Genomic DNA, 27,677 nt, shown 5'->3' on the forward strand with positions numbered 1-27,677 from the left:
GATTACTGGGTCCTGACTTCAATAACTTAAAAGGTTTTTATTATGTGAAGAAGCCCCTACAGAATGTAGAATTTTTCTTTTTTTATGATTATTTGGTTAGAACAACAGAACTCAGAAAGTTATATCAGAAAAGATCATTGTAAAATTATGGAAATAAAAAAACGAAATACATTTTAAATGCTCTTCTACATTGTTATAATATTCAGTGTATTATAGATAAAATAACATTATGAAGAGTATGTGCTTTAAAAATTGACATATCCACACATGCTTATTTCTGTGTCTAGATACTTACTTCTATCTCTAATCTATCATTTCAAAGCACTCATATACCAGGTGTTGATTGCTCATTTAGAATTATAATTCCTAAAAGGAATACCTGAATTAAACTTTTTAAGCTTAAGAAAAGTATGTTTTTTTCTTTAGTGGAAGATGGAGCCGCTAAAAGTCATTCTCATTTTCCAAGATTTTTTAATGATCATTTAAATTTTACATAACAATCTGACTTGTGTACCTTGCAGTAGCAAAAGGATTTTGTCTTAAGAGTATAGGAGTCAGAACTTGACTATATTAAAAGATTGGAATATTAGTGAAAATGGCTTCCTCACTTGACTTCTTTCTTATTTGTTTCTCTTCCTGTATGTTCTTCATGTACTGCATTCTTCTTTGTTTGTGAAAGTGAAAGTCACTCAGTCATATCCAGCTCTTTGCAATCCCATGGACTATAGCCTGCCAGGCTCCTCAGTCCATGGGATTCTCCAGGCAAAAATATTGGAGTGAGTTGCCTTTTCCTTCTCCAGGGGATTTTTCCAACCCAGGAATCAAACTCAGGTCTCCTGCATTGCAGGCAGATTCTTTACCATCTGAGCCACCAGGGAAGCTCTTCTTTGTTTATATGACAGATTTTTTTTTAAACCAAGAGAAATTGTATTCACATGTTCTCAGTTTCATCCACTTAGAAAGATATTGTTCCAAAATCTAGAGCACACATTCAGATTGTCTCAGCCCCTATCACCTTTGTACTAATTAGCCTTGGAAGTAGATGTGGTCATGTCACAGGACATGCTTTTGATAGAAACATATGGATCAGGAGAGGTCAGCCACTACTGGATATGATGTGTGATAAAAGGATGGTTTGCACAATCAAATAAAAACAAAAACAAAAAAACCCAACAAGTGTTCCTCAGCATAGCATGCATTCTTAAATTAAAAAAAAAATCTTTTAGATCTTCCAAAGTTCAAAGCAAAAATATAAATTAAAACTCTAATCACTCCTCGTGTTTATTAGGTGAAGAAATAGCCTGTTTTTCCATAAACCTTTCTGAGGCATTTCAAGAATGTCTTCTCAGATTCCTTAAAAATGATGACATACATAGCTTTTCTCACTTGACTTTCTAATGTAACAGATAATGTTACTGCATTTCTAAGCGTGCAACCATTTTTATGCAAGTCTTGCCAAATCTTATTGTTAATGATATAGTCTTAATAGACAATGGAAAGTTGTATTTTTATTATCATTTTATTCAGTTTTTTAAATTAAGTGAGTTTTGGTTTCTTTGATCTCAAGCAAGTGAGATAACTTTATTTCCTAAAGGACTTCACTGGAAAATATTGGACTCTTCATGTCCAAGGTCAGTTTTAGTCTTCATCTTACTTCATATCATTTGTCTCTGTTAAGTAGGTTCTCAGTATTTTTACATGGTTCCCAAAATGTATCTTCACCCGTTTGCTTTCCTGCTTATAAAACCTCAATGTCTTGTTAATCTAATTACGTTAAACACAGTATTTAATCCCTGGATTCTCATGCTTTTTCCACCCTCCTTTGGTAAACTCATCCAAACTTTTGGTTTCAACTCATTTAGATGCTGAAAATTCTAAAATTTATATGTCCACCCAATTTCTTTCTCATGAACTAGTATACATAAGACATCCATGAGTGTATGATGATAATACATATTTTCTGTTTTATTTAATGCACCTAAATATATTACTTTCAAATATGGAATTGTTCTCTAAAAATTCCATTTTGTGTCATGTTTATTATGCTTCACTAAACTGAGATCATTTTCTTTTGATAACAAAGAATACTTCTGAAAGTACATTACAGTTGCTATGGAATATTTCATCTCAATATACTTTATTTTGTTCATTTAAAATATCATTGTTAGTGTGGAGATTCCTTAAAAAACTGGAAATAGAACTGCCATATGACCCAGCAATACCACTTCTGGGCATACACACCGAGGAAACCAGATCTGAAAGAGACACGTGCACCCCAATGTTCATCACAGCACTGTTTATAATAGCCAGGACATGGAAGCAGCCTAGATGCCCATCAGCAGACGAATGGATAAGGAAGCTGTGGTACATGTACACCATGGAATATTACTCAGCCATTAAAAAGAATTCATTTGAATCAGTTCTAATGAGATGGATGAAACTGGAGACCATTATACAGAGTGAAGTAAGCCAGAAAGATAAGACCATTACAGCATACTAACACATATATATGGAATTTAGAAAGATGGTAATGATAACCCTATATGCAGGACAGAAAAAGAGACACAGATATACAGAACAGACTTTTGGACTCTGTGGAAGAAGGCGAGGGTGGGATGTTTCAAGAGAACAGCATTGAAACAAGTATACTATCAAGGGTGAAACAGATCACCAGCCCAGGTTGGATGCATGAGACAAGTGCTCAGGGCTGGTGCACTGGGAGGACCCAGAGGGATGGGGTGGAGAGGGAGGTGGGAGGGGGGATCGGGATCGGGAACACATGTAAATCCATGGCTGATTCATGTCAATGTATGACAAAAACCACTAAAATATTGTAAAGTAATTAGCCTCCAACTAATTAAAAAAAAATTTACTCATAAAAAAAGGATATAAAATATTACTGTTAGAAGTTATATATGAAGTGTTGCCATATTTTTATACCAAGATCAAAGTTGAAAAGATTGTTTTTAGAGATCTAGAAATAAAAAATTCTTAGAAACTAAATTGATATATTATATAAAAATTTTATATTAAGGTGTACATTTTTAAGATATTTCAACATATTATTCAGTTGCCCCCATATAACTAAGTAACAGTAATAGTAGTATCAATAGCATCTGAGGGTACCAAAAACCTCATAAAAACTCATGGACAAATATTAATACTTCTAACAGTTAAAGAATTAAGCTATTGAGCTTGAAGGGTTTTGCATGTGTCTTGGAAAATGTTTTAAAATTTTTTGTACCAAATTATTAAGAATTCTGACATGCCTTAGATTTTGTTCTTACTATAAACTAATATATTAGCAAGTCACAGTTCCCTGGATGCTCACAGTGGACAGCAGACTCCTGACTTACAGCGTCAAGAAACTAAGCAAAACAAACAGGATGAACCCAAACAAATCCATACCAATGCACACCATTAATCTTCTGAAAACTGAAGACAAAGAAAAAAATCTTGAAGGCGGCCTGGAAAAAAAAGTGACAACTCATCTATAAGAAAAACAATTATAATGGCAGTGGATTTATCATCATAAATCATGGAGGTCACAAGAAGGAGGCACGACATTTTCAGACCTTGAAAGAAAGGAACTCTTAACCCAGTATCCAATATCCAATGAAAGTATCCTTCAGGGATGAATAGGAAATCAAGACATACCCAGATGTAGGCAAGCTGAATGACTTTTGTTGCCAAGCTTATTCTAAAATGTGTTTGTGGTAAAAGGACCTAGAATAATACTTAAGACAATCTTATTAAAGAAGAACAATGTGGAAAGAATGACTTGACTTAATACTCAGCTTTACTATAATCTGCATATGATGCTGCACATACTATATATATTATATACAATATATAGACTACATACTATACAGACTATATGTACTCTACTATTCTGTATGCTATATATGTATTGTACTGTATGCAACTTGTCCTTTCTCTCTGGAAGCTCTTAGAACTGTTTGTCTGTGTCCAGTGTTCTGAAATCCTACGATGATGGATGAGGTGTGGGGTTGATTTGTTTTGCTGTCAGTGTGCCCTTTCAACTTAGAGACTTTCTTCACTTCAGGATAATTCAATACTTTAAAATTATTTCAGTGATTATTTCTTCACTTCTGAGTCTCTGATCTTTTTGTGGTGTGCTCACTATTCAAAGGGGCTTCCCAGGTGGCTCAGTGGTAAAAAACTCTCCTGCAATGCAGGAAACTCAGGAGACCCAGTTTCGATCCCTGAGTTGAGAAGATCCCCTGAAGGAGGGATAAGCAACCCACTTGCTCAGCAGTTAAAGCGTATGCCTGCAATGCAGGAGACCCAGGTTTGATCCCTGGGTTGGGAACATCCCCTGTAGAAGGAAATGGCAACCCACTCCAGTATTCTTGCCTGGAGAATCCCATGGAGGGAGGAGCTGGTAGGCTACAGTCCACGGGGTCGCAAGAGTTGGACACGACTGAGCTACTTCACTCACTAATATTCTTGCCTGGAGAATCCCATAGAAGAAGAGCCTGGTGGGCTATAGTCCACAAGGCTGCAAAAAAATTGGGCACAAGTGTGCATACATCTGTAGTACTTAAGGTGTGGTACTGATCAAGGGATGGACACTTAGATGAAAAGCTGAATTAGCAAAATTAATAATAGATTCACACTATTCTTTCCAACTGATTTTTTTTTTTATGTAGTTGCCAAAACAATTCAAGGAAGGTAAAATAGACTTTTCAATAAATAGCTGGAGTAACTGGACATGCATAGACAAAAAAAAAAAAAAAAAAAGAAGAAGAAGAGAAAGTGAATGTTGGCTTAAGCCCCACTCCTTACACAAAAACTAATTCAAGCAGTATTATGGAATTAAATGCAAAACTAAATATTTTATGAGAAGATAGGAGGAAATCTTTGTGACATAGAACTAAGTAAAAAATTCTTAGACTTAGCAGGATGTAAAAACAAGCAGCTGCATGGGAAAATATTTGCAAACCACTTATCTAACAATGAAGAAGCATGTACAACATAAAAAGAACTCTCAAAATTCAACAATAAAAAAGCAAACTATCCATTTAGAGCAAGGCAGAAGTCAGGAGGAGCAATTTCACTGAAGAAGATATGCAGATGGCAAATGAGCTCATGAAAAGATGTTCCACATCATTATCTGTTAGGGAAATGTGAATTAAAATCACAATGAAATATCAGCACAAGACCTATTGGAATGGCTAAAATAGGGGAAAAAATAGTGACAGTATCTAATGATGACAAGGATGGAGAGAAACTGAATCATTCATATATTGCTACTGAGACTGCAGAGTGATACAGCCACTCTGGGAAGCAGTATGTCTCTTTCTTAAAGCACTAAATATACATCCCCAGTGGTACACCTGAGTATTTATCCCAGAAAAGTGAAGACTTAGATTGGCACAAACCAGTACACAAATGTTCATAGAAACTTTATCCATAATAACTGTGAACTGGAATCAATCCAGATGCCCTTCAAAGAATGAATGATTGAGCAAACTGTGGGTTACCCATACCATAGACTCTCACTCAGCAATATAAAGGAACGGATGGTTGATACACATAAAAACCTGGAAAGATCTCCAGAAAATTTGCTGAGTGATGAAGCCAGTCACGGAAGGCTTTGTACTCTGTTTATACAATATTGTCTAAGTGACAAAAGTCTACAAGGAGAGAATGCTTTAGTGGTTTCAGTTGGGTTAAGAAGAAGGTAGACAAGTTATGTTATGAGAAAAAAGCAGAGGAGGCTATAAAGTGTTACATGAAGGATCCTTTGTGTGATGGGAACCTTGTGCCTTTCTATTGAATGAATGTCAGTATTCTAGGTGGTATATAATGTTACACATTGTTTTGTGTTTTTGAAGATGGTACCATTTGGAGAAACTGGGTAAATGTTATTCAGGGTCTCTCTATTTTTTAAATAGTGCAAGGAATCTGTGAGTCTATAATTGTGTGTGTTCTATAATTGTGTGTTCTCGGTTGTTCAGTCATGTCTGACTGTTTGCAACCCATGGACTGAGACCTTCCAGGCTCCTCTGTCCATGGAACTTTCCCAGCAAGAATACTGAAGCAGGTTGTCAATTTCTATTCCAGAGGACCTTTCGGATGCAGTAATTGAACCCGCATCTCCCGTGTCAGGTGAATTCTTCACCATGTGCCACCTGGGAAGCCCAAAGTATACACTTATTTCCTAGTAAATGTTTTCAGAAAGTCAAAAGAGAAATATTTAAAAACTTTATGATTGCTTTAAGATATATATTTCAGTGCACCAGACCCGAGCACTTGTCACATGCATCCAACCTAGGCTGGTGATCAGTTTCACCCTACATAATACACGTTTCGATGCTGTTCTCTCGAAACATCCCACCCTCGCCTTCTCCCACAGAGTCCAAAAGTCTGTTCTGTACATCTGTGTCTATTTTTCTGTTTTGCATATAGAGTTATCATTACCATCTTTCTACACTGGGAAGACCCAGAGGGATCGGGTAGAGAGGGAGGTGGGTGGGGGCATCAGGATGGGGAATACATGCAAATCCATGGCTGATTCATGTCAATGTATGACAAAAACCACTATAATATTGTAAAGTAATTAGCCTCCAACTAATAAAAATAAATGAAAAAAATAAAAAATATGTATATATATATAAAGATATATATTTCATCTAGACCTATGATACACAAGAAAAAATAAAAATAAATTTAAGATTAAGATTAAGATGTAACTCATTTAACTAGCTAGATACAAAATTTATGTGTATTCTGTGTAGACAAACAACAGTGAGATAGAAGATAAAGTTATAAGATAAAATTTTTAAAAATAGACATAATATCAATGAACTTTAAAAGATGCTCCTGAAGGACACAAGAGTAATAAGTAAAAAATTTATTATATAAACTGAAAATGAAGACAGTGTATCCCAAATGATAACTTTTCCTAAATTACGTCTATATTTTATGTAATTCTAATGAAAATACCAAATGATTTTAAATGCTAATTTATTTTTGGAGTTCTTAGATAGTATAATTAAGAATGATTCCCAGAATGAAGGATAAGAAGAAAAAAATTGAATCTAACTAATATTAAATATTGGAAATTTTGGTATATTAAGAGAAACATGATAAATATAGTTTACTAAATATATATATATTAAGGGGAATATGCTAAATATAATTTATTAAGTAAATAGATAATAGCTAAGTTGAAAAATATTTTAAAATTTCTACTCTATGATTTGTATTAAAAATTCTAAAAGTGTTGGATAATTAAAGAAAAGTACAATTAAAGTACAATATAATAAACCATCTAATTTTAATTCAGAATTTCAGTAGTTAGACCCATATCAGCAGCATATATACAAATCTTAGAAAGTTTACATGAAGCTCATTAATAAATTTAAGGTATGTAAATAGTACATACACTTAAAAATAAAGATCATGATAACTAGAAGACAACTGAACATCTAAGGTTTCTGTCAGCTGCTGCTGTGTACCAAGCTGCCCCTGGTCTCAGAGCTCACTCGGTAAGGCCGTGTGTCCACGCCTACACAGCCCCAGGCTGCATCTGGACACGCCAACTCAAACAAGGCTGCTGGGGAGAGGGGGATCTCCGCTTCAGCCTGCAGCACCAGCCCGCTTTGGCTGCTGGCCACGGGTGAGCTCTGGTCTTTCCATGTGTCCTATGCGGTGATCAGGTCGAAAGTGCAGTGGTATCTGCGGGAAACCACTTCTAATTGTGGATCAAACAATTTCAGATTTCAAGACCAGTCTTGTAAGCAAATTTACATTCTGCTCTCTATGAGCCCATCCTTGGCCGAAACAAACTACATTGACAAGGACAAATTCCAGGGGTGGAGAAGTCCACCATCTTATGATGTGGCAAGAATCAGGTTTTTGATATATAATCTAATCTAAGAGAAGTGAAAAGCTGGGACTAACAATTCAATTTTTGACAGTGAGGTTGGTGTTTACAATTCATATAGGATAAAAAGGGAACTTTTCTTATACATGAGGATTTTCGACAATTCCATTAGAATTAAACTGAAATCAAGATAAAAACTAACAAAGGGCATGAAAAAACAATTTTTGAAAAATAAACATGCATGCTTTATTATATACAATTAATCTACCTCATGTATAATAAGATAAAAGTAAATCAAATTTGGCAAAGAGTGACAAAAATAAAAACAAAATCGCAATGTACTGCTGAGGCATTTTCATGCATTACTGATAGCTGTGAAAATAGTATATCTGCAGAAGGCAATTTACATATATTTTGACACACACACACATATATATATTATGAGCTTCCCAGGTGATGCTAGTGGTAAAGAACCTGCCTGCCAATGGAGAAGTAAAACAGGCAGTTGCAATCCCTGGGTTAGGAAGATCCCTGTAGGAGGGCATGACACTCCACTCCGATATCTTTGCTTGGAGAATCTCATGGACAGAGGAGCCTGGAGGGCTATATAGTCCATGGGGTTTCAGAGTCATACACGACTGAAGGGACTTTGCACATACGTGTATTTTCTATTTACTTTTAATTGGGGGGTAATTGCCTTGCGATGTTGTGTTGGTTTCTGCCACACATCAACATGAATCAGCCATGGGTATACATATGTGCCCTTCCGTTGGAAACTTCCTCCCACCTCTCATTGCATCCCATCCCTCTAGGGTGACATACATATTTGAATGCATATTTTACCTATATATTTTACTTGTATATATTTAAATTGCCTGCAATCTTTGACCTAGCAGTTCTATTTCTTTAGCAGTTATATTTGTCCTACAAGCAAAAAATTGCACAGAACGCCATTCATGGAACAGTTTAAAAGAGTAGAAGACTGAAAACATCTAAAATGACTATCCAATTCTGATTTCTATAAATCATATTGTATCTATGCAAGTAAACTCAGCCTTTAGAGAGAATTTGCCTTCTTTACATCTACTGTTGGGTAATGACCTCTGTGACATATGATGAGGAAAAACACAGGATGGAGAAATAGATTTTATGATATCCTCACATTTCTATAGAAAAAAAAAAACATACAATGGGATTCTGTTTGTGAGAGATTTCGTGACAGTAGCAAATATGAATGAAAAATAAATGAGAACTAAATGTGTTTTCCTAGGAAAGGAAAACCTGGAAGTAATTTACAGCTGCTACTGAGATAGAAGTTTTAAAACCCCAAGACTCCCATCAGTAGCATTCTGAAAAGCAAAGATGCCACTTTTTAACAATCAAGGAAAATGTATCAGTATATTTACAGCTTAAGATTGAAGTTCAGAATTTGCAGTAGTTTTCTGTTGCCTATCCACATTAGCTTGAAAACTCAGATGGCTTTAGTACATTCTAATATATGTGTTCAACAATGAAAATTTGAGACAATATGTAAATTTCTTCAGGAAAATCATCATTCTTTTTCATTTTCTTTGAAATTACCCAGGACTATTCCACTGATGATTTTGATAATGATGACAATCCTGATTATAATAATTTCCTTGTTATCTTCCAGCTTTAAAAATCATCTGCTCCAAAACTGTATAATATTCTAATTCCTTCATCATAAATGTTATCTTCTAAAGATGTCAAAAAAAAGCAATTGAAAGGAAACTTAATAAGGATAATTATTTTCTTGTTGGGGAATTTCCTCTCTTCAGATCTATGGATCAATTTTCTTGAAAGAGGAGGGACATGATGAACTAATTCATATCCTATTTTAAAACTGCAGTTTTTCATTGGTATGTTAAAATGTAAAATACATTTCAGCCAAGCACTTGCTTCCTCTTAAGAGGTTATATTTTTTAACAGAACTCTGCCAGTACAACCTGATATAGCTTAACTTTTTAGGTATTTAACAAAGTCTAAACGAAGTCAAAGCAACTTTGTCTGGTTAGCTCTACAATGTATTACAGAAAAATTTTAAGCAACATATCAAGTCATTTACAGATAGTTAATGATGACTGAGAAGTTTGAATTTTCCTGTGGATTAAGTCATATATCAACAACTGTATTTTTAAGAAATTTATTGAAGCTTTTTATGCCTTAGTTTTCTCATCTACAAAGTCTGAATAAGGAGAAATCTTTTTTAGGTTTATGAGAGCTAAACAAAAATCATTACAATAGTGCCTGAGGAGAAAATGGTTGTTAGATATATTTGCTTTTGCTAAAATTTTTATAAAGTATTATTAGGAAACTTAAAGATTGGCCTTGTCTTATACTTATCTCAAGAAGAAAGTTTGTAAATTTTGGCATTTTAAGTCTTAATAGGGGCTTCCCTGGTGGTTCAGACGGTAAAGAATCCGCCTGCATTGCGAGAGATATGGGTTCCATCCCTGGGTCAAGAAGATCCCCTGGAGGAGGACACAGCAACCCACTCCAGCATTCTTGCCTGGAGAATCCCATGGACAGAGGAGCCTGGCGGGCTACAGTCCATGGGGTCGCAAAGAGCTGGACATGACTAAGGTCAGCACGTAGGGCTTCCTTATAGCTCAGGTGGTAGACAATCCGCCTGTAATGCAGGAGACCCCTGTTCGATTCCTCGGTTGGGAAGATCCACTGGAGAAGGGACAGGCTACCCACTCCAGCATTCCTGAACTTCCGTTGCGGCTCAGCTGGTAAAGAATCCACCTGTAATGAGGGAGACCTGGGTTCAGTCCCTGGGTTGGGAAGATCCCCTGGAGAAGGGAAAGGCTACCCACTCCAGTGATCTGGCCTGGAGAATTCCATGGACTGTATAGTCCATGGGGCTAGCAATAAGTTGGACAAGACTGAGCTACTTTCATTATCACTCACTAAGTCATAATAAGTAGTGTTTAATACTTTAAAATAATTGAATAATGGATTCTGCCTTTGTAACTTTCAGGATCCCTTAATATGGCTGAATGGATATATTATTTATTAATTAGTAAACCAGTACACTATAATGTTTATATTTCACCTTTCCAGCTATCTCACAAAGTCTTTTTACTACCAATACTTTGATCTATTTGTCTGAATTAAGCATTTACAGGATTATAAAAAAAAATCAACAGTCTCTCTTTTGCTTTCTTCGAAAAATGATTATACATTTGAGTTTCAGTAAGCTTGTGATTCTGAGCAACAATCTTACAACTAATTCCATTCAATGGCTTTGATGTTCTTCAAGGAGAATTCTGGTTTTGGAAAAGTCATAGAAAGAGCCTGAAAGGATATTAATGGGAGTATTAACACCCCACTAGCAGGGATTATCTGCCAGTAGCAGAAATCCCATAAATAAAGAGGGAGATAGTCCCATTCCCGCAATGCCATAATTCATCCACCAAGAGAATACACTGAAAGTGAAACAGTGATTTTCATCTTTGTGATACATATTCAATTTTTAAAATGCTATTATATTTAGATCTTACTAAAAGTGTTAATTTGACTTAGTATATATATTTATAGATTGGAAACCAAATTTAGAGAAATTTATTGATTAAATTTTTGCTCCATATATCCTGAAAGTGCTTTAAAAAACTAATAGAATATGGAGTTTCTAATTTAGATCCCAAATAGTGGAATGATAAAATTAATTGGCAAATAAGAAGAAAAATAGGCTTAAACTATATTCACCAGCATCTTTGATAGTAATATATAAGATCCTCAGTAATATTCTAAATTCAAATTCTAATTATTTGGGAACAACACCAAATATGAAAGCCTTTAATTTGTTCCAAAGTTTAGTACATGTGAAAAGTTATTATGATGTAAATTTAATCTTCCTTCCACATGATTCAGTTTAGATAACATTACAAATGTCTTGTGTGAAATTAATATGAAGTGATAATGAAGATAATATACCATATTTTAATGAATAAGCATTCATTAATATAATTTATATTTATAAATATATAGTTGAAATAATTTTGTCTCCTAGTTGAAGCATTAATTACTTTGCTGACTTTTCAAGAAAAGAGAAGTCTGTTAGTAAGTTTTTAAAAGTGCTCATATTTATGTTTTTTAGGAGGGCTTCCCAGGCAGGTGTCACAGTGGTGAAATGTCTTTCTTACCAATGCAGAAGATGCAGGTTTTAACTCTGGGTGGGGAAGATCCTCTGGAGTAAGAAATGACAATCTGCTCCAGTATTCTTGCCTGGACAATCCCATGGATGGAGGAGCGTAGTGGGCCACAATCATGGAGTCACAAAGAGTCATGATGGAACATGATGGAACACACCACACTGTTAGCATCTCACTGTCACAATTCCCAGATTGATACTTAATCGACTTTACAAATCACAAACTGGTGGGCGCAGAGTCCGTTCTAATGAGAGGAACCGTAACCTTTGGGTAATCGCAGATCCCCCCACCTGAAGGCCAGCATCTCCTAATCTCAAAGAGTCTAAAACTGAGAGTTCACAGTGTACAGACTGAAATGAATATCGTTATAAAGTTGGAATCAGGCACTAAACTCTATTTGCCTTGAACAGCAGCGTCAAAAAATAATAACTATAGAATTAAAGAAAAACTTATTAGAAATTTTACTAAGCAGTTTTAAATTAAATAACAGCAACAGAAGTGAAGAAAGTCATTCTATTTGCAAGAAAGTTGATTTAGAAACTAAATATAGAACACAAATTAAAATACTCACTAACTAATTTAGCGCTGTACTCTAAACACAGACTCATGGTCTCAGAGGGGACTCTAAAAAACTAGTAAATTAACTTAGGCCAAGTTTTACAGTGCAAATTATTAAACTTACGTGACATTTCCCTAGTGGTTTATTTCCCAGTGCCTGATCCAATAATGCAAAGTCAACTGCCTAAAAACAATAGTTGTAATAGTAAAAGAATGAATAACTATTTTAAAGTAAGTTAACAGACTAGGTTGAAAGTTGATCAGTTTCCCCAGAGTCTGGGACACCTAATTACTGTCTATAAGTCACTTCTGTGCCCCGCCCCCCAATCCCCTCCCTCCTCTGGAGTGTCCTCCCTAGAAACTGACCAAAGAGTTAATTAGATGACATTTCATATACATGATTTTGGACGAAAAGGTCGGCATGATGACCATGAATTAGTATCTTTGGTCTTTTTCTCAAAGGAAATATCAGAACATTAGCCAAAGGAGTCACGGTTTAGTCTTAAGAAGTCCATCTACACTACTCATTAATTCTCATCTTAAAATGTGAGCTTGTTCCTTTAAGAGATGACATTTTCTAAATAATTCTTTCCCCAGTACCTAAATGCTGTTATTTCCTGTTTTCTTGCAATCCCATTTTTTTCCTGCTCATCTTATCTTCCAGAAAAGGACAAAGATCTTCCATTTGATAACAAACAGATTTCCTTTTCTTTTTTTTTTCGTTTTGCTCCAGTTTGTCAATGCATGACAGAAAGAAAAGTGAAAATGTTAGTTGCTCAGTCATGTCCAACTCTTTGCTACCCCATGGATGGTAACCTGCCAGGCTCCTCTGTTCATGGAATTCTCCAGGCAAGAATACGGGAGTGGGTTACTGTAATTCCCTTCTCCTGGGGATCTTCCTGACCCAGGGATCAAACCCTGGTCTCCTGCATTGCAGACTGATTCTTTACCTCTGAGCCACCAGGGAAGCTCCATCATAGAGTACCTTGTTTAAAAACATTGCATTTTTGGTCAACATATTAAAATTCACTTACTCCTTTCTTCAAGGGTTTTGGGACATGTACAGATACTCAGCACTTGGGAGAATGAAAAGGTTGTGAACCAGATATAGACTGATATAAGGATCACTGGCTGCATCACTGCCTGCTTCCAGGAAGCTGTGGAAACTCACATGGACAGAAGCTTCTGGGCTCAGGGCATGACACCAGGGCCTGGACAGTTACCTCAAGAGCTCTAGGATTTCACCTTGCTCAGTCACTTCAGCCGTGTCCAACTCCCAGCGACCCTACAGACAGTAGCCAGCCAGGTGCTTACGTCAGTGTGATTCTGCAGGCAAGAATACGGGGGTGGGTTGCCATGTCCTCCTCCAGGGAATCTTCCCCACCCAGGGACTGAACCCGTGTCTCCTGCATCTCCTGCATTGCAGATGAATTTCACTGGTCTTGGTCAAAGGAAGAATTATTTAGTTAAATTTCTCTCTCTCTCTTTCTAATTTTTATTTTTTTCCAAAATAAAATACTCTATAGCAAGGGGCATAGGAGCCTTGAAAGAAATTTCAATGAATCAGTGTTAGCTTCTGACACATGGATGAACATGGTTCAACATTATCACAGTTAGATCTGGAATCTAATTCAGGTTGATAAAAAGAGATGAAAGAAGTATCAGAATATGCCCTTGTTTTTAACTATAATGTCCAGAAACTTTTCTTTTAATTTCTGATTTGCAAAATTTCCCTGGGAAGGAAGAATTTCAATTAAATATATTTATCATCAGAGCTTATGGAAAAGCAGCCCTGAAATTCACTTTTGTGAGATGGATGAGAGAGACAGAGAAAGTTAGGGAGACAAGATTTTGAAAAGTAAATCTAGGCAACAAATATCCAAATTTTCTTTTCAACTCAATTCTAGGAACATTTTAGTTACTATCATATTAGTTGTCTGTAAAGGACGTTTGCCTTAATATTTAATATCTAACCACATCATTCAAATAATTAACAAATATTTAACATGGAAATCATTTTCTTTTAAATCCTCATTTTAAGATATTAATAGTAAATTTACTGTTTTCTAGCTTAACCAAGACAGAGGAGAGAAAGTTCAGTTCTGGAATTTAGTCTCTGAGTTCTCAATTAGTTCTGAGATAAAAATATTAATGTTCATATTGTTTAGACAACAGTGAATGTATTAATAGATGAATAAGCCTCACATTTGTATCAGACACATATGCTGAGCAATGATGCAGAGTCTGTGACCATAGCTCTGTTTTCATTTTTCTTTCTGTACTATTTTAGAACTTTTGAATTCTTATGGGATTCTGTGGTGGTGAGGTCAGGAACATATTTTAAATTAAGTTATTAAACACGATTTAAAGAAAATCATCTTTAGGAACCATATAGATAATTTATTCTAACGTGGTGAGTTAAATACATTGAAATAGTTTATCTGGATAAAGTTTGACCTGCACCTAAAAGACAAAGCTTTAATTTGATATTTTGCTCTATTTATCCTTGGGGCTAATATGGCAAATTCAATTGACCATATTTAGTCTGATATATGTAGACTCACTCAAAAATGTGCCAATTACACTTCCTTTTGTGGGGGGAAAGAATTGTGCTTTGAAAAAAAATTACCTATCATAGCACTGCAGTGATGGGAACTAGGGACTTTTGAAGTTAATAATATAGAATTAGAGTTATTTATTTAATTGGTTCCAGTCTACTGCAGAGTTTAACAAGCTCAGATAAATAGACTAATCTTTCACAATTAGTCTATTAAAGTCTGGTTATTTTTAAAACTTATATCAGTTGTAATCAGAGGGTTTTCTAAGGCATACATTGTCTAGCACCTTTATGCTTCAGGAACGTTTGACTTGCTATTAAGCTATTTGCTCTATGAACTTTGTTTGTTTTAATAGAAGGAATTCTAGAATCATAACAGACATCTGAAAAACTCCAGATGACTTCAGTGGATGAAATACATTAATCAGTTACTAGTGACTAAAAGGAATCCCCATTCCTTATTGAATAAGCACTTCCTATTGTTAAACGTGCAGGTGAAAGTGTCGTAAGACAGAGGGCTGTAACTTTTAGATAGTGCTAATAATTGACATTAACAGGCACCACCTTTCATCTCGCTTCAGGGTGTTATGTCACACTACATTTCTTCTAAATATAGACTCTGCATTTATTTAAGCTCAATTGTAATCACATTTAACCTTTTATAATCTTTCAGAACTTCTTAAAGAAATAAAGAACATCTATTCCTCTACACAGTTGTAGAGGAATCTAACATTTTCCTATTATATAGTCAATCATAGCGAATTTTACAAAAGAACGAATGGAAATAATTGGCACACTATAACCCCAAGGTCAGAAGTAATAACCAAATATGTTCTTCAGTAAAGATGAAAAACCCCAAGCCTAGATTTAATGCCTTGTGATCTCCTAATTGATCCCTGGCCCTTTCCTCCACCCCCCAACTCTGACCTCTGTCCACCACAGTTTCATTCTGGTTCCTGGTGTTGGTCCAATTTGAAGTCTCCGAAGTCACTCCCGGTTGTTCAGGTTTTTTCCTCCTCCACACGTGTGAACTCTTTGTAACATGTGGAATTGCAACATTGTTGTCTAGGTTTTGATGGAGTTTCAAAATAAACCTCTCCAAACTCTGATTACCCAGCAAACAAACATTTGATAATTAAGTCAATTGGCTTTACAATTTGATCACATTAACTCTACCAGTTAAACACTAGATTTATGCTCCTGCTTTAGTTCCTTGAAAGCTGAAATATGTTAACATATAAAAGAAACGTTCAAACTTTCTGCTAATTCTAATGTGACTGAATTCAATAATGGCAATTTTAAACTAACAGCTGAATTGTACAACAAACCACCTAAGAGCAAAATAATTCAGTTTGTGCTTGTGTTTAAACTGATTCTAATAATAATGATAACTGAAATTCTGAGGGGAATAATAAAAATACAGCTAAAGAGAACAGAGGATATGTTAAATTTTCTATTATGAAACGTTTGAAATTTTACATATTTGGCATTTAAGTTCAAATTCACATTTAAATGAGAGACTCTTGATACAAAAGTGGATTGAATCATAATTAAATGCAAAAAGGAACTAAAAACAGTAATATTAAATATAATCATAAAATTGCAAAACCTCACACTTTAAAATCAAAGAAAAAGAATCTTCATAGACAAAATATTTGCTTCTATATCTGGTGTTTCTACTAGCATCTTGAGTGATAGATCTAGAACTTTATGCTGTAGGGTCTCAGCCAAGTCATGGGATGGGAATTAGCAGGTACCAGGGAAAAATTGCAAAAATGGCAAGTTTCTGTAAAGACAGTGAAGAGGATTCCTTAAGACCACTCTTTACCGCTATTGTTAAATCCTCCCAATTGCCTGAAAAAAATTCTCTGAGTAAAACAGCAAATATTATCAAACACTAGACAAAGGTACTGAAAACAGGAAAATAAATTTCAAAACAGAGAGGATAAAGTGATAGGTTTACCAGGTTAAAAAAAAGTCAATGACATCCTATTATTTTTTAGAGAACAAAATAAGTCATAAAACCATTCTTGTTATAACATATTGGTAAAAGTACCAAAACAATTTTGTAAAATAGCAACACATATTAAAAATACAATGTTTGGTATTTACCTCTCTTTTAAGGAATTCAGAAAGTGAAGAGGAACTAAAAAGCCTCTTGATGAAAGTGAAAGAGGAGAGTGAAAAATTTGACTTAAAGCTCAACATTCGGAAAACTAAGATCATGGCATCTGGTCCCATCACCTCATGGGAAATAGATGGGGAAACCGTGGAAACAGTGGCTGCCTTTATTTTTCTGGGCTCCAAAATCACTGCAGATGGTGATTGCAGCCATGAAATTAAAAGACGCTTACTCCTTGGAAGGAAAGTGATGACCAACCTAGACAGCATATTAAAAAGCAGAGACATTACTTTGCCAACAAAGGTCCATCTGGTCAAGGCTATGGTTTTTCTAGTGGTCATGTATGCGTGTGGGAGTTGGACTGTGAAGAAAGCTGAGCTCCAAAGAATTGATGCTTTTGAACTGTGGTGTTCAAAAAGACTCATGAGAGTCCCTTGGACTGCAAGGAGATCCAACCAGTCCATCCTGAAGGAGATCAGTCCTGGGTGTTCATTGGAAGGACTGATGCTGAAGCTGAAACTCCAGTAATTTGGCCACCTCATGCCAAGAGTTGACTCATTGGAAAAGACCCTGATGTCGGGAGGGATTGGAGCAGGAGGAGGAGAGGATGACAGAGGATGAGATGGCTGGATGGCATCACCGACTCGATGGACATGAGTTTGAGTAAACTCTGGGAGTTGGTGACGGACAGGGAGGCCTGGTGTGCTGCGCTTCATGGTGTCACAAAGAGTCAGACACGACTGAGCGACTGAACTGAACAGATAACTTCTGAAGAAACAAATTAGTAACTGCAAGGTCTGTCTGTGCATGCTAAGTCATTTCAGGGGTGTCTGACTCTTTGTGACCCTACAGACCCTTCCAGACCTAGGGATTAAACCCCTGTCTCTTAAGTCTCCTGAATTGACAACTAGGTTCTTTACCACTAGCACCACCTGGGTAGCCCTTAAAATTAATAACTAGATGCAATTTTTGTAGAATTGCAAAACTATACAGTCCGTGGAATTCTCTAGGCCAGAATACTGGAATGGGTAGCCTATCCCTTCTCCAGTGTATCTTCTAGACCCAGGAATTGAACCGGGGTCTCCTGCGTTGCAGGTGGATTCTTTATCAACTGAACTATCAAGGAAACCCCTTTGTAGAATTTAGATATCTTTATTTTATAAAGTCTACCAGTGCAAGAAAGATAGGATGTTAGCTATATATTGTTATAGCTAAGTAAATAGAGGACTAGATAGTTTAAATGAACTGGCCCGCAAGTCTAAATGTTTTTAAGTGATCAGGACTAGAATATGAATCTTCTAATGTGTATTTCAGTGAGGATGCCATTGTACCTTATTGCTTTACCCAACTCTCAGAGCAAGAACACAGTTCCCATGTGTATTCCTTAGCTCATTATTTGCAGGAAATTATATGGATAATACCTATTCAGATTAACTATGGTATCAAGATAATTGTGGGGAAAAAAAATGTTTCACATTATTCACCTCCTAGTGCACAGCCCTGGGGAGCCTCAGCAAAAAGAGCAAGACATACACACGAGCTTTCCAACTTCATTTAGCCTAGAATTTTTTCAACTTACTTATCAAGGAAGTCTTTTTCACCTAGCATCTTGGGATTTAAGGTAATCTGTCAGGACTAAAGCAAGGATCCTCATATCAAAATTTAATATATTTATGTTGTTTAATATATTTAATATATGTATATATTTATTTATAATTTAATCTATTATGTTGTTTCTTCAAAGTATGCACAAGCAAGTAGTAAATTCACCTAATTATGTATCAAATTGCAAAGCACAAATTTATGCCTGAAATATGACAAATTAATTTAATGAAAGTATGCAATAATTTAGGGCATGCTCTAAAGATAGTTCATACCTATTGCCTATATGGCTAGAGACAGGGTATTGTCTTAGAAATGATAGCTTACAGTGAAAGGTGTTGGATTCTTGATTTCCGAAGAAGATATAGCTTCAGGACCAGGGACCAGGCTTGATCACTCAAGACCTTTTGTGTAGCAGGGTTTTCTTAAAGTATGAAAAGGGACAAAGGAAGCTTCTGATATAGACATCAGAAGGGGGATGGAGAGTGCCCCCACCCCTAGTCTAAGCAAGGGAGTTTTATACTTTTTTAATTAGTTATTACAATAAATCAAAAGAATATCTCAGTGTTGTGAAGATCTTACTAGATCCACTTTCATAATTTATATTTTAAGATAACAGGATTAGCCAGAAGGTTTTCACGCCTGCAGTGACTGAGCATGTTCCTGTAACTGTGTCTATAGCTCATTCACTAATTCTGTTTCCTTCCCTTCTCATTACTACCCCTTAGTATACCTCAGTGAACATTAAATTATTGTAAAGTGAGGACCTTACTTCCCCTATGGCCACAGAGGTCACAGAAGAAATACCCTGACAATTTCAGCATGGCTCTTTGATTTCTTAAAGACGGTCAAAAACACTAAACACTTTCACTTCTCAGGGTCTTTAAATCAACTGTTTCTCTGCCTGAAATGTCCTTCTTAAAATCTTCCCATAGCTGTCACCTTCTCATTTTTGGTCCTCGGTTTAAAAGTACTGAAACGCAGACAACACACAGCATGAAAGGTGAGTAAACATTTAATGAGCAGCTCCTGTGATAACGCATGTTCCCCACCCCCTGACCCCCAGCTCCTCCCTTGAGCCAGAAATATTTGAAATTCAGGACTGAGCTTTCTTCTCTGGCTCACATGTAACAAATCATGGAAGGTTTACTTACAACAACACAGGTTTCGGGGTGTAGTGAGTGACTGAAAGGATGAATAAAGTTGGAAGTATTTGTAGAGAGGAATTGTTTTCTTGCAGACTTGAAATATATGATGGAAATGATCTGGTTGAAGAAAAGCACAAGCACCCAGCATTGTAGTCAGAAACTAAAAAATAATGATGAACTTTCAGGCAACAAGAACATTTAGTGCTTTGTCTTCTTAAATAAGCTGAGTTTTCTTAATATATTTTTATTACCAATATTCAGCAATATTATAATAATCAAATATTTATTTCATAGAGTTACTTAATCATCAGAATATTTTTTAATAAAAGAAGATACGTATAGTTAAAAAATGCTAATGGAGTAAAAAAAAAAGCCTTCGATTATGAGACAATGTGCTAAGCCCAATTTAGTTTCCCATAGATCTTTCAGTTCCATCACATTTCTTTAAATCTTTCTGAAGGAAATCAATAACCTATCAGGAACACAGGGATACTTGCTAGTTTAATTTCAGAAGAACCACAAATCAATAACTTTAATGTTTTACAGTCTTAAAATTTTTTTAATAAAAATAGCAGCCTATGCATAATGTCTTTTTAAAGTATTCTTGGTGGCATCTCAATGTTGAAACAAATCTCACTACTTTTCTTCATGATATGGAAATCTCTGTCTTTCTCTGGCTCTGGCTGTATGTATGTGTGTGTGTGTGCATGAGGCAGGCAGAATAATGGGGAATGGAAATGGAATATATAAGATGTGAGGGTATGACTTGAACATAACTTGATTTTTTAAATAGCCTGGTTTCACTTTTCTACTTTTAAAAAATGCTAAATGTTAAACTTTTTTGTTTAATTTTATTTAGGTCAAATGGTATTTTTTTATAAAATCATTTTTAATAGAAAAGAAGGTATGTAGGATGTCAAAATATAATTGTCATTAATACACTACTGAAAAGTATAAACTCAAATACCTATTATTACTATTCAATCCAAAGAGAAATTAGCTGTATTTAAAGGTTAAAATAATATTTTAAAATCATACTGCATTTTGCAGTTTCAATTTAAGGATTAGGTCTTTGAGAATGCAACAAGTTTTCCTTGTTCAAATATTCTGCTTCTAAACTTCAACTAATATATCCACGGACAGAAGAAATTATAACACATCACAGAAGAATAAAACCCACAAATGACATCTAACCTAATTCTGGAATCTGTGAGTTTTAATTTCCCACACTACGGTGTAGCAAATTTAGAATTTAGTATTGCTACAGTGCAGTGATTTAGTATTGCGACACATGCTTTGCTTTTCAACTAGATAGCCCTTGGGAAATAAACTAAAAAAGTAAAAGAAGGATGAGAGGGAAGGGAGGAGAGAATGAAGGAGGGAAGGAGGGAAGCAATAAGGAAGGAAATAAAAGCTGATCCCTGGTGGCTTAGAGGGTAAAGCGTCTACCTTCATTTCAGCAGACCTTGGTTCGATCCCTGGGTGGGGAAGATCCCCTGGAGAAGGAAATGGCAACCCACTCCAGTATTCTTGCCTGGAAAACCCCATGAATGGAGAAGCCTGGTGGGCTACAGTCCATGAAGTCGCAAAGAGTCGGACATGACTGAGTGACTTCATCATCACTATCTTAATGGGGAAAAGAGAGAGGGGCCTTGGCCTCTTTGGGGAGAGGAGATTAACTGATTTGTAAAGATAAATGGGTCCCGTATGAAAGCAGAGGGGAAGAAAGATCCTTGGTGACAAAGCTTGTCTGGGTGTGGGCTTGACTAACTTCTCATCTCCTCTCCCATGACCAGACAATGTTCCCCGGTTGAGGAATTCCTGGGAAGGGGATTTATGACAGCAGAATTCCTTCCATAGGATCTGTCTCTAGGCTAAGAGGAGTTCAGAGGACACCTCTCACTTCATTTGCTCTTTTTCAAGTACAGCTCAAAATAATTGGTATGCCAAAGCATCCTATTTGGGGTGCATGTCCTGAGCTCCTATAGGCTTATTTTGGGGTGCTGTTTTTGGCTACTGTTCACATACACCCCAGTTTTCATAGATACTGCCAACTGGCTTCCCATGGAGTTAAAATATGGGCCAATGCCTGATTCAGGACTATTTTATTACGCTTTTAGACCTTTCCTCACCCAGTGGGGGAAACTGTATATCAGTGTGTGATATAATCTGTGTTATTCTTACAAATAAATCTGGTTGCCTTTTGCAACACTTTGGAGGCAATTGCATCGTGCATGCGTGTGTGTGCATACTACTCACTGCTTCACGTCTGACTCTTTTGCAAGCCCATGGGCTGGAGTCCATCAGGTTCCTCTGTCCAAGGGATTTCCCAGGCGAGCCTACTAGAGTGGGAAGTCATTTCTTCTCCGGGGATCTTTCTGACTCAAGGATTGAATCCATGTCTCCTGCATTGGCAGGCAGGTTCTTTGCCACTGAACCACCAGGGAAGCCTTAACTGGATGCATTTATTATTTATTCTATTGGGTGGTTGTTGATCCTTTATTATGCACCAATAGTGACTGCATATATTTCAGGAAGATTGGCTCTTTGATGTTGATATTAGAAGAAAATAGATTTTTCCAACCTGTCATTTGTATTTTGACTTAGCTTCTGTTGATGTTTCCTCCCCATAAAGAATTTTAAATGGTAAAATTTAAATCTATCAAACATTTTTTCCTTGAGTTCTCAGTTGAATCTTAGGAGAAGAGATGTTCTTGTTCCAGATGCTTATAACAATTTTCTTACATATTTAGTATTTTGATAATTTTACTTTTTACATTTTTGGATTCTTTAAAATGAATATAGTCTACATGATATGTTTCAATTTCTGCAAGTTGTAGTAACTACTCCTTATTCTTTTTTTCCTAGAGTTTCCCTAGGTATTTTGTCTGTTTCTATACTTCCAGATAAATTGAAAATCAAATTGTGCAGTTAAACAGAATCCCTGTTAATGTTTTTTCAGGATATTGTTAAACTCTTAAGAAAGGGAGAAACTATTCCATGATGTTAAGCGTCTTGCTAACCAGCATTACAATAAGACTTTTCTCTTGTTTAAGGCATTTTTGCACAAATTATTGTTGTGTTGTCCCTAGGTTAAGTCTAACTGTTTTGGAACCCTATGAATTGTAGCCCACTAGGCTTCTCTGTCCATGGGATTTCTCAGGCAAGAATACTGGCGTGGACTGCCATTGCCTTCTCCAGGGGCTCCTCGCAATCCAGGGGTTGAACTGCATCTCCTGCATCAGCAGGCAGATTCTCTACCGCTGGGCCAAAAGGGAAGTCCATTTCTGTGCCAATAAAATGGGCACAGAGCATCATAAAATTTGTTCACGTAGCTCTTGGACATTTCTTTGTTTTAGTGATGTTTGATATCAATATGCTTATGAATTTTGCACATTTTTGTATGTATATTCATTTTATTTGTACATATAATTAACACACATATCACTAAATGAAGCATGTATACTTAAAATTATAAAAAATATGAGTGGACATTTTAGTGCATAAATAAATTTCAAATTCCCAGATGAACACTACTCAGTGAAGAAACTCTAGCTAGACATGTAGACTGTGGTAGCTAATTTTAATTGATGTGTACTGCACATTTTACCACAACTTGTGGATGATCATTCAAGTCTTTCCCAATATTTCACTAACATAAGCCATGCTTCTCTGAATGCTTCTCTACAATATCTCAGTCCACAAACTTTTCCAATGTAGATTTGTAGAAATGCAATATTACATTGTATGGTATGGACAGCTTCAAATTTAGTAGGTAAGTCGAGATTATTTTTCAAAATGTCTATCACCATACAAGATATCAAAATTCAGTTGTCTACCCAGGTGTTTATTTTCAAATACTAGAGAGACCAAAACATTTCCGTGTTGATAACATAATTTTTTTTTTCACTTCAACATTGATAAATCCCAAACTGACTCATTTCTTGTTTCCTCCACTCTGAAAATGTCCAGAGCCTCCCCTCTCAAAAATTAAAATTGGTGATCTTAAACCATTATCAAAATCATCTTTGATTTCCTCTTTACCAGCTCTTTGTATTGATTTCCCTATTTCTTAAATCTATTCGTTGCTCAGAAAATTTTTAAAAAGATTACTAAAGTGGCTTTCAAGGACAGATGATATAGGCTTAGACATCATTTACCTAGAGCCAGACATCCTGGTCCAGAAGTCAAGTGGGCCTTAAGAAGCATCACTACAAACAAAGCTAGTGGGGGTGATGGAATTCCAGTTGAGCCATTTCAAATTTAGTTTGAGCTAAATCAAAGATGATGCTGTGAATGTGCTACACTTAATATGCAGCAAATATGGAAAACTCAGCAGTGGCCACAGGACTGGAAAAGGTCAGTTTTCATTCCAATCCCAAAGAAAGGCAATGCCAATGTTCAGACTACCACACAATTGCACTCATCTCACACATTAGCAAAGTAATGCTCAAAATTCTCCAAGCCAAGCTTCAACAGTATGTGAACTGTGAACTTCCAGATGTTCAAGCTGGATTTAAAAAAGGCAGAGGAACCAGAGATCAAATTGTAAACATCCGATGGATCATCGGAAAAGCAAGAGAGTTCCAGAAAAATATCTACTTCTGCTTTCTTGACTATGCCAAAGCCTTTGACTGTGTGGATCACAACAAACTGTGGAAAATTCTTCAAGAGATGGCATACCAGACCACCTGACCTTGAGAAACCTGTATGCAGGTCAGGAAAGAACAGTTAGAACTGGGCATGGAACAACAGACTGGTTCCAAATCGAAAAAGGAGTATGTCTCAATAAGACTGTATATTGTATATTATTCTCTGAAAATATAAACATTTTTATATCACTCTTCTGCACACACACACACACACAAAAGTGATGTAAACTTAAGATTGATGTTACTTCATATTCAGAGTTCAAGATTTCTGAGTCGCTCTTAACTCAGCACAATCAGCATCTTTTTTTCCCACAATCCCATACTATGTGCCGCCAAGAGCACTAGTGATGCGGCATTTCTTTTAAAAAATGTGCTGCTATGGGTTTTGTTCAGCATCAGCAGAAAATTTCTGAAAAATTGATGTTTGACACCTTAACGAGAGCCCCCTTTGATGTATAAATCTGTCACACCAGCATCTCTTCCCTTTGATTTTTTTCCCACCTATTCCTGGCTGTTTGGCAATTTATCCTGACATCGGCTTCATCACCTTCATTGTCTGTACTGCTACATGCAGTCCTGCGTGCGTGCATGATGGGTTGGTCAGTTGTGTCCAACTCTGCAAATGCCTGGACTGTAGCCCTCCAGGCTGCTCTGTCCATGGAATTTTTCAGGCAAGAATACTGGAGTAGTTGTCATTTCCTCCTCCAGTGGATCTTCCTGACCCACAAATCGAACCTGCATCTCCTGCATTACAGGTGGAACATGCAGTCCTAATGCAACTGAAATGCAGTGGACTTCCAAACTTTCAGATATCTTATTTCCCTAGGTCTCATAAAGCATATTTTCGTTACTCTGCAAGAAAATACAAAATTGTAATAATTTTTCCACTGATTAATATGTTCTTCACTTACACTGAGTTTATGCTCTGCTGTTTCGTTCTTTCCTGTGGACATAATATCTTTTTTATTTTAATGCTAATGCATGATGTAATCTTTGTAAATATAATTTCATTGGCAATTAAATCCATACCTATGAAACTAAAACTGCACAGCTCAGTTAAAAATGAGCACCTAATAACCTAACCTTAACCCTAAAAATAACCCTAACTCTAACCCTAAACCCTAACCCTAAAAATTTTACCTTTAGCTCTAACTCCTGCATATCAATGCAAAACAATAAACTGTGTGTCCTATCTGTGGTCTGATTTGCAAGACAGAACTAGAGTCAAGGTCTATCAAAATGTGAAAATGTATACCTCTCATGTTTGGCAAATAAGACATTCAAAAATCCATAAAGTGTGTAGATTTTTCACACCAGTATTAGAAAACAAATCTAAAGGATCCAGGAGTAAGAATATGAGGAAACAGCAGGTAAAAGCAAAAGATTACCATCGAGATGAAACAGGAAATGGTTCAGCTTAGTTTTAATTCCCTTAATTTTTTTTGTGGCTTATATATGCAAATCTCTTCTAAATGAGCATTTGTGGATGTATAATCCAGATACAAAGGTTTCTAAGTAGTAGTAAGTAAATTTCAAAACTCCCAAATCACTGCACGGACTCTCCTTGACCTTTCACTCTCCACTAATGAAAGAGCTGGTGTGGTAGTGATTGCCTTCACCAGGCAGGGCCCTTCTTCTGTGAGTAATGACTGGGACAGATTTTCCTTTTCAAATCCCCAAGGCTCATGACTGCCGTCCGGAAGTCCTGTATCTCTCCACCTCTGCTTAAAAAAAAAAAAAAAAAAAAAAGTTTGCTTTCTGTGATCATGTCAAAACTCACACAATGGAGACGATGAAAGCTTCTTGTCTGGTGCACTAGTATGCGTGCAGAGATTCCCCAGCACCAGCAACAACGCAGAGAGAAGCAACAGGACAGCCCCTCTTTTAGTCCCAGCGTGGAACCATGAGGGTGGTTGACGACAGAAGAGAAAATGAGGGTGAAGATGGCGATGTTCCCAGAGCCCTGGACCACGCAGGGCGCCAGGGGAAGCAGGTGCAACGCGTCTCCCGATTTCAGGCAAGGACTTCCGTGGATGCTGTGATCCAGAGGTCAGCATTTTCTGCAGTGGTCTCAGCTTCCTCAATATGTCTACTCCCTGTTTTTACAATATCTATCCAAATGCCTAGGGCATCACAAATGTGGCTCCATGTCAAATGCTGTTTTTAAGATTGGTTGAGATAATATTCAAAGAGTTTTTTAAAAAATAAATAAATACATTTAGATTGCCACAGAATAGAGTTCCCTGTGCTATCCAGTAGGTTCTCCTTAGTAGTTTGTTTTATACAGAGCACCAACAGTGCAGGTGTCTCAGTCCCATTCTCCCCACCTCACCCACCCCTCCTTCCCCTCTTGGCGTCTCTAAGTTTGTTCTTGACATCTATGTTCTTGACATCTAGTTTTTCTTTGCAAATGAGTACATCTGTACCATTTCTCTAAATTTCACATATATGCATGAATATATGATATTTGTTTTTCTCTTTCTGACTTACTTTGTATGACGGTCAGTCAACTATGTCCAGCCATGTCTCTGTAAATGGTACAACTTTGTTCCTTTTGCGGTTGAGTAATGTGTTGGAAGGAGCGTGTTGACCAACCTAGATAGCATTTTAAAGAGCAGAGACATGTCTTTGCCAACAAAGATCCGTCTGATTGAGGCTATGGTTTTTCCAGTGGTCATGGATGGATGTGAGAGTTGGACTGTGAAGAAATCTGAGCGCTGAAAAAATTGATACTTTTGAACTGTGGTGTTGGAGAAGACTCTTGAGAGTCCCTGGACTGCAAGGAGATCCAACCAGTCCATCCTGAAGGAGATCAGTCTTGGGTGTTCATTGGAAGGACTGATGCTGAAGCTGAAACTCCAGTATTTTGGCCACCTGATGTGAAGAGGTGACTCATTGGAAAAGACCCTGATGCTGGGAGGGATTGGGGGCAGGAGGAGAAGGAGACGACAAACGATGAGATGGCTGGATGGCATCACCGACTCGATGGGCACGGGTTTGGGTAA

The sequence above is a fragment of the Muntiacus reevesi genome, chromosome 11 (assembly GCF_963930625.1).
Source record: "Muntiacus reevesi chromosome 11, mMunRee1.1, whole genome shotgun sequence".
Taxonomy (NCBI): domain Eukaryota; kingdom Metazoa; phylum Chordata; class Mammalia; order Artiodactyla; family Cervidae; genus Muntiacus; species Muntiacus reevesi.